The sequence below is a fragment of the Suncus etruscus genome, chromosome 8 (assembly GCF_024139225.1).
Source record: "Suncus etruscus isolate mSunEtr1 chromosome 8, mSunEtr1.pri.cur, whole genome shotgun sequence".
Lineage (NCBI taxonomy): Eukaryota > Metazoa > Chordata > Mammalia > Eulipotyphla > Soricidae > Suncus > Suncus etruscus.
Genome location: NC_064855.1, coordinates 104349889 through 104359093, shown reverse-complemented (window position 1 = coordinate 104359093; position 9205 = coordinate 104349889). Strand labels below are relative to the sequence as shown.

Genomic DNA, 9205 nt, shown 5'->3' with positions numbered 1-9205 from the left:
TGAAAATTTGATTTGACAAGCAAAGTTACATATGACAATGTAAAATATCAAGATAAAAATATATAAATCACATTTGCACTTCTAACTGTAAACATGCATTATAAAATTTCACACAAATTATTGATAATAATATCTCAGGGATATAAGTACAAAATTAAATACCACTTTCCAAACAAAGGTCTATATAAAATAAACCAAACTGGTATTTCTTAAAATATATACAAATTAGTTATATTTTATTTATGTAATTGTTAACACAATTTATATTAAAAGATCATATAAGCAAATAAATCTGTTTTTTACAATTTATTTGAATATTATGGGATATATTAATTGGGAGTAAGGGAGATATGGAGGATATGAGTGAAGAGGTAGTGAAGAAGAAAGGAAAGAAGGAAAAAGGTAGATAAAAGTAAGGAAGATTAGAAGGAAGAAAGAGTAGAAAAAGGAGAGCGAAAGGAAAGAAGAGGCACTATGTAGGTAAAATACAATAAAATAAAAATAAAAATAGAAAAATAAAATGCATACTTACAAGGCAGGAGAGATACCATATCATGAAGGTGGTTTCCCCAGGGCGAGGCTCATCTAATTCACTTTAATATGCTGATTCCTGCTATTTCCCCAAATGTGAGAAACTCAACTTTCTAATTTGTTGTAGTAGGAGACTGTGTTCGTGGTTTCCCCTGAAAAGAAAAAAAAGGAAAGAAAAAAAATGCAGATATGTTATTTGTATAGAACATTGTAGGTTTTGACTATAATTGCAAGGATCCCAATAGTAATAAGTCAATAAATTTAACAGAATTAAATTTTAAAAGTTTAACATGCAAGCAATGTAATTTATACATATCTCGGTAACAACATGATTATATTATGGCTTAACATGGACTATATGTGTTAATTTTTATGAACCCTAGTTTTTAACATTGAATTATATTCTTAAAACATGAAGTCACTCTATTTAATTTTAATTATTTTATTTAATTGTAGTTGATATAACATAGCTATGGTAAAGTTAATATTTATTTTATCCTGGCAACACCACAGTATCAAAGACACTGTGTCATGATTTACTTCCAATATGTAAATACTATAAACTAAAGAATACTAGAAATACATAAAATCTAATGAGGGCATAAATACAAGTTTTAGAATACCAAAATTTCAATTTCACAGAATTATCATCAGAGTTTGGAAAGACAGTAAAGCAGGGATATGTTTTCTTGTACTCAGCTGACCCAGATTTGATCCTCAACACCAACCATTGGTTCCCACAAGCATTGCTAGGAGTGGTATTTAAATACAGAGCCATGAGAAAGCCTTGATTACTCGTGGGCGTAGCCTCTAAACAAGTCAAAACAAAACAACATCATATAGAGATAATTAAAAATTCCGTATGAATATAGAAATCTTTTTCCCTATTTCCTTTTCTTATTGAATTATTGTGAATTAAAAAGTTGCAAAGATGTGTAAGACTGAGTTTCATTCACTCCTGACATTTTACTCCAAGACATTTTTACTTAAATGGAAAATTTATGTATTTTACCTGAAAATATAATTTTTAGAAATTAGGAAAGTAAACACTTCAAGATATTAGTCAACTTTTTATTAGCACCCCAAAATCTGGTAATGTAGAACTGGTGAAATAAAAGTTACATATAGATAAATGGATATAGATATAGATATAGATATATCAGATAAACTAATGAGTTAACCCAGAAATAAGAGAAAAATATGCAGGCTAAATTGTTGAAAAATTGCTAAAATTTTTTTGTGAGGGGAAATCTTTTCTAAAAAAGAGAATATAAAAAAAAGAGTAAATCATCACTTAACTTGTACCATAAGTATATTTTCAAATTTACTATAATCCAAACTATAAAAACTACAAAATATCTTAGATAAAAACCTGGGGAACATTTTTCATTGACTAAGTAACCTAAATAATCACATACTGTTTAAATTTAAGTAAAATTTAAATATAAAGTTTAAGCTTTATTTGAAAAATAAACTTTGAAATCTACTGTTTATAGATGCTAACATTAAAAAGCAAACCATATAGTAGGAAAAATATATTGTATGGGACTCAATATAACTTAGTAATAAGATTAACAAAGAATTGACATCATTTCTTTGAAATAGTTGGTATAAATGTTTAGAAGTTCCTTACAGAGAATAAACAGAATTTACATTTTGGATATTAATGAAGATAACTAAAATTTATTTAAATATTTGATTTAAAAATTTTACATAAATATTCACTAGCACTCATCATATTGATCAAATGTAGAAATAACACAAACATTCATTGGAGAAAAGAAAAATATATTCATTTATACAAAGGAACACCAGTCACTATAAAATGGATAAACTATTGTCACATGAAAGCATCAGGATGGATCTCAAGGGCATTAAATTCAATGAAATAGAGTCGATTTTAAGAGATTATGACTCTAGGATTCCATTTATGTGACATTACTAAAATGACAAAATTAGAGACAAGATCAAAATAGTGGTTGCCAAGAGACAGAGAAGATGGAAGAAGGAATAAGAAAAAGCCTAAAGTGGTAGCACAAGGATTTTTCTTCCTGGTCCTACACTAATTTTGTTTCCTGATTTTGTCAGTGATTAAACAATCTTTTGGGTATGGCAGAATACCAGAGATCACTGCATATGTATTTACATGTATGCATAAAAGGAGGTAGTGAAATAAGGTGTATAATTTTTTATGATATGTAATGTTATAATTTTATATGCTGTTATAGTTTACAATAGGCATCCTCTATGAAAAAAGCTGGATGAATAATTCATGTACCTCTAATTAAAACTACAGATGACTGCTGTTTCACCAAATAATAAAATTCAATGGCAGGATGAAGAAATAGCACAGTGGTAGGGTGTTTCCCTTGCACGCAGCCAATTCCGTACAGACAGTAGTCAAATCCCAGCAACCTATAAGGTCTCCCATGCCTGCCAGGAGCAATTTGTGACAGCAGAGTCAGGAACACTGCCAGGTGTGAACCAAAAACAAAACAACAACAACAAAAAAAAGAAGTGAAGAAAGAAAATTGTCTTTAACAGAGATGACCTAGTAGAGTGTTGGGTCCAGATGGATCCTGGAGGATATAAAACTGGGTACATCAACATGCAAAGTATATCAACTATCTCCCTTGTCCCAAGGTAATACATCATAGTATCATATTCATGGAAATGAGCCTTTCATAAGATTGCATATTATATGATTTTATTTCTACAAAAGTAACAAGAGCAGACCAAAGACAACAAAGTAATTTGTGAAATTATTGAGGAAACTGGGAAGTTCTTAGTTATGGTTTTAATCAGGGTTTCCCAGATTTCTATAAATTAAGGAATTCACAGAAATGAATATTTGGATATAATACATTACAGGTGAATTCATTAAGTATAAATGGGAAAGATAAAGGTCATTGTTTTGAGGGTGTTCAATTTGGCTCAAAAATTAGCAGCTTTTTTTCAGAGTTATCTTTGTGTGTGAGTTTAAAATGAATAGTATAATTTAAATAGATGAAGAGATCCAAGGCATTTATTCAAAAATTGCACAGCGGAGTCCATATTACAATAGGTAGGGTGCTTGTCTGAACGCAGCCAGTCTGGGATTAATTTCCAACACACACATAAATAGAACCTTACCAGGCATGACTCCTGAGTGCAGAGACAGTTGGATGTGGACCAAAACAGACATACATATGTATATATACAGACATCATACATACATGTGTGAATAAATAAATACCAATTAGAGTTGTATGATTTATTTAAAATATTTTTAAGAATATTTGCAGGAACACTTAGCTTAATTTCTGTTGAACTTAGTTTTCTTTGTCATTCTGCAAGGTGAAGGTGTTTCCTTTGTCATTGTGCAAGGTAAAGGTGTTATACCCATATATGAAACAGGAAGATCAAAGTAAAGTATCAGAAAAATCTATTTTGTCAGTAACTAAAATTACCAGAAACCATTTTAATTATAGTTTTTATAAAATCCATTGCTGGAAGAATAGTGTGAATAATTGACAGCTGAATAATCATTAATTAAACATTCTGGTGAGCCTGAAGCATGCTATTATTTTATGTTTTTACTATCATTAACCTTAGTCACTCTTCCTTTATAATCTTGTTAATCTTACAATACATCAAAACATTATTTTGCCTAGTAGGTTTCAACAGCTTACACATAGTGATTTTCCTAGATTTAATGCAGGAGTAGTGACTTTCAGTTTCTGTGTGTATCCCCTGTTCCCAAGTTCTTCAATATTTTCAAAAGTGAAAATATTTAGTAATAAAGAAGCTCAAACTCAGAGCTAGAAAATAAAAAATTTTTATTGGAAAGTGGAAGAGAAAGAAAATTCCAGCAGGGATTGAATTTAGTACAGGACTAGGTATGAATATATTTGGGAGATTTCTTAATAGAAAAACAGGGTCTTTCAATTTATATTATTAAAATAAATACCAAAGTATTCCCATTTTTTAATAAAGATATCTGATTGATTTAGAATACACTTATGTTACTAAAATAAGAATAACATTTGCCTTCTTATAAAGGCTGTTGGGGACGTTATTTTAAAACTTTTAGGTTCATGTTCTAACATACACACAAGAACTGCCCTTTTTTCTTACTCTCCTGCTAACTCAATATCTGGGAAAGATTTTTGTAATATTATGAATCTGTAAACTCTCCCAGCCTAGTGAGAGCTCAGGGATTTGCATGACTGTTTAAGGAGTAGAATAGAGAAAACTATAATGAAACTTCTTGAAGCAATTGGCAAGGAAAAACTGAGGCTTCTTCATTTGGAATGAATTCCCCAGAAGTGGATTCTGAGACAAAAGGTTGTTTGAAAATGGATGAAAAGAAAGAGATAAATAATTCAAGGCATTGTATAGAGGGGGAACATATTTTTGTAAATAAAAAGAGCAAGATAAATTGTGATATTATGTTTCATTGAGTTTATAATGCAATGTAGGGCATATTCAGTGAAGTCTAAATTAATTTTTCCATAAACAAAGGACAAGCGTGAAGGATTGTCCCAGAATGGATGCAAGTGTACATGAACTTCCTACTATTACATTTAAGAAAAATACTCAAAAGAATATGGTGCTATGGAGTAGTAATAACTCCCCAGAAAGCATTGGGGTAAAATAGATGAGAATGAATAGAAAGGCTTAGGAAAAGCAACACCGGTATCTGCTGTAGTTCAGATAAATTCATGATTCACTTTGGTCCGTAGGATGATCATAAGATAATTAGCATAACCTTTATAGCTGAAGATATTGGCAATTTTTTAAATGCAATAAATGGTAACAATTTTGGTCAAGATAAATCACCATTTTTGTTGTTTTGTTTTTGGGCCACAACCAGTGACGCTCAGGGGTTACTCCTGGCTATGCACTCAGAAATTGCTCCTTGTTTGGGGGACCATATGGGATGCTGGGGATTGAACCCAAGTCCGTCCTGGGTCAGTCTTGTGCAAGGCAAATGCCGTACCATGTGCTATCAAGACAAATCACTTTTAAAGGAAATAGCTGCCTCTACTAGTTGGTAAGAGCACCCTATCACTGGAGCATTACTCTTGTACTCAGGCACATTTCTTTACCCTTCCCTTGTCAGTTGTCCACAGTCTAGCTAGGAGAAGGGAGAGAAGTTTGGACATCTTCCAAGTCAACAAACGTATTTTTCTAACCCCAAATTAATATTTAATACTTAATTTTCTATTGACAGTTCTCTTAGATCTTGGATATCTATGGAATTGTAGGTATCATAGAGAAAAAGGCATATTTGTGAACAAAATAGTTGATGATTCTGTTTAGAAGGAATCATTTCTCTTTGAAATTTGAAAAACTCTAATACAAATCATGATAAATTGTGGCAGATTCTCTGTGACTCATTAAAATTCTGGTTTAGATTTTAGAATTTCATAAATGGCAATAGTCAGATAAGGGTTGCTGGGAAAAAACTACATATTGATCAAGTACTTAAAAGTAAAATAAAATTAAAAGGCTTGGGTTTATATTTTAGAATTTCATAAATGGCAATAGTCAGATAAGGGTTGCTGGGAAAAAAACTACATATTGATCAAGTACTTAAAAGTAAAATAAAATTAAAAGGCTTGGGTTCACCTTAGAAAAAATATTTCTTGACCCCATGATGAATATCATGAATATCAACCGGTGGTTGATACATTCTTACTTGAGACACTGCCTTTCTTTATTTAATAATAATATCTTTATTTATGCACCTTGATTGCAAACATATTTGTAGTTGGGTTTCAGTTATAGGATAGATACCCCCCACTTCACTGGTGCCATATTCCCACCACCAATGACACCTATCTTCCTCCTCCTCAACCCCCTCCCTGTATTCAAGACAGTCATCCTATTTCTCTCACTCATTGCCATTGTCATGATAATTGTTAATATAATTGTTTCTCCACTGACACTGCCTCTCAAAATTTTGTTCCACTCCTATGAAGCAAATGCTTTTTCATCCAAATATCTATGTTCTTTTTCTAGTGTTTTTGTTGCCCTTTCAAGAAGTAGCTATTAACATTTTAATCTAAATTTATTGTCTTTTAATGCACAGCACATGACCATAGGATCCCAAAAATCTTGATTAAAAAGTTACTCTCTTAGCCCTCATTATCAGTGACCTATCCAGTTGTTATAATTCCTTTGTTGCTGTTGTTGTTGTTGTGTGTTTTGTTTAGGTCATTTAGTTTGTTTATTTGTTGCTTGAATGGGAGGGCTACAGTCAGTGGTGCTCAGAGGTTGCTCTTGGCTATATATTTAAAATTTGCTCCTCCAGGGCCAGTGAGGTGGTGCTAGAGGTAAGGTGTCTGCCTTGCAAGCGCTAGCCCAGGAAGGACTGCGGTTCAATCCCGCAGCGTCCCATATGGTCCCCCCAAGCCAGGGGCAATTTCTGAGTGCTTAGCCAGGAGTAACCCCTGAGCATCAAATGGGTGTGGCCCAAAAACCTAAATAAATAAATAAATAAATAAATAAAATAAAAATTGCTCCTGGCAGTCTCAGGTGACAATATTGAATGCCAGGTATCAGACCTGATCAGCTTCATACAAGGCAAATGCTCTACCTGCTATGCTATTGCTCTAGCCACCATAACTGCTTTCTAGAATCATTTTAACTCACAGAAAACAGATTCAATAAAAATATCTATAAATCAGGATAAAGATTTTCCCTTTATCATCAGACTCTAAGCAAACTTTTTCTTAGAAAATAGTTTTCAGCTGAGTACTATCATTAGTATGACAAATACATGTTAATTGATGTTTTGGGGCCACTGTCAAATAAATTTTTTTGTACTCTGAACTTAATCTGTATCTCAGACTTACATCACTTTTACATGGTGGATAGTTACAATATCCATTCAAGCTCTTGAGTCATACTAGGTTGTAATGTTACTCCGTATTGAAATTTTCCTACATCCAACTGATCAATAACATTTTAAAATAGTTAATAGTGTCAATCAACAATGTTTGTGGAAAACTGTTTTGGTATTTACTCAGAAAAGACAACCTTTAAATTCAAGCAATAAATATTCAGAACAATATTTGCAGGAAGACCATAATCCACACTGGCAAATCTGACACAGCTGAAATGATAATTAAAATAAAAGATACAATTTTTATTTCAACTTATGATAACTTTTGACATAATTTTTCACTATACTAAGGACAAAAGTATCCCATATAAAGGAGTTTGTATTGGAACCTCATTGTAATTTGCTTTACGCCATGTGGACTCTTGTATGTATCCCTTTCTGTTCATCAGAATAAAATAATACAGCAGGTATACACTACTCTAGCATATCCATTTCTATTTCCTTTGGAAAATATTGTAGCATCTGATTAAAGAATATTGATAGTCTTGGTCAAGGCCCATGTATGTTGTATTTTCTACTCTGAAAATTGGAGTACAGGTGGATTGTTGGGGCTATACTCTGATGCTTGAGGTTTCTTCAGGCTTTTTGTTTAGCTATCACTCCTGGTGGAGGTAAGGCTGCCATATGCCATTCACAGGATAGAACCATAATCAGCAATGTTAAAGGCAAGCTTTTCAATTGCTGTATCTCCAATCTGAGTGAATATTTTTCCTATCATAACATGTTTCAGAAGGAACACATGACAAATCCACAAAACAAATTAGGTATTAGAGTGGAGATTTTACTGCTCTCATATACCTGATGAAAATATAACACCTCATACAAAGAAAAGGATCAGGTGCATTTTATAGTAATCTACATCATTTACTATGAACTGTTTTTTCCCCAAGGGAATTATTTTGAAATGAATGGCAATATAACATAACAACCAACTCTTTATCCTTCACTGCTCTGGATGAAATGGTCATCTCTAACTTTTTGCTCAATATTTGGCATTGGTTTTGATTTATGATTTTTGGTAAAATAGACATTTGAAGACTATATATTTTAGTGATAAAGAAAATAGCCAATGATTTTAAAGATGCTATACATATATAAAATATACACACAGGAAATAGAAAATAGGTCTTTTGGTTATACGGTAGCCACTGAGAGACACACTTGATAGTGTCTCCACTGATAATCTTGCCTCTTAGTAAATGCATATTTTTGACATCATTAATAAATCCTATTAAATTTTTAAAAAATATTTGGAAAACGTTAATATTTCTCTCTCCAAGTATAAGGTAATAAATGTCACTACACTACATACTTTTGAAAAGAACTTAAGATTGCTATCACGTGCACTTTGTGACATATAATCCTTTAAAAGTTTTTAGCTTCCTTCATTATCACTCACCTTAGAAAAATTGCAGATATAATAAATGTTGAGTTTTTAAAGGAATTGATGCTATCAGCTTCTAATAATATATTTCCAAAAATCAAATACATTAGTGAATTATTTGGCTGTCAATCTATATTTTTCTTATCAATACTATGATAATCAACTAAAAATTGGTACTTTTTCCCCTAAGGATCATTTTGCTTTTATTTTACTAATCCCTTAGTATGCTATAGTAAGACATTTTGATATTCCTTTAGAGGTTAAGTGTTATAATCTGCCATCTACATATCCACATTACAGAATCTCAGTTCAAAAAGGAGTATTAATTCACCTTTTTCTTGATCTATATTGCTTAGATCTAGGCACAAGTGGCCAGTCAACAATTGAAAAATGGGCTT

The 9205-nt window shown here is 31.8% G+C and overlaps 1 non-coding gene across 1 annotated transcript; it reads left to right on the top strand.

The window, feature by feature from the left end:
- Window positions 1–524: 524 nt before the first annotated feature.
- On the top strand, window positions 525–686 carry LOC126016797 (U1 spliceosomal RNA). Its single transcript, XR_007498511.1, has one exon. It is a non-coding gene; the product is annotated as a U1 spliceosomal RNA (small nuclear RNA).
- Window positions 687–9205: the final 8519 nt, after the last annotated feature.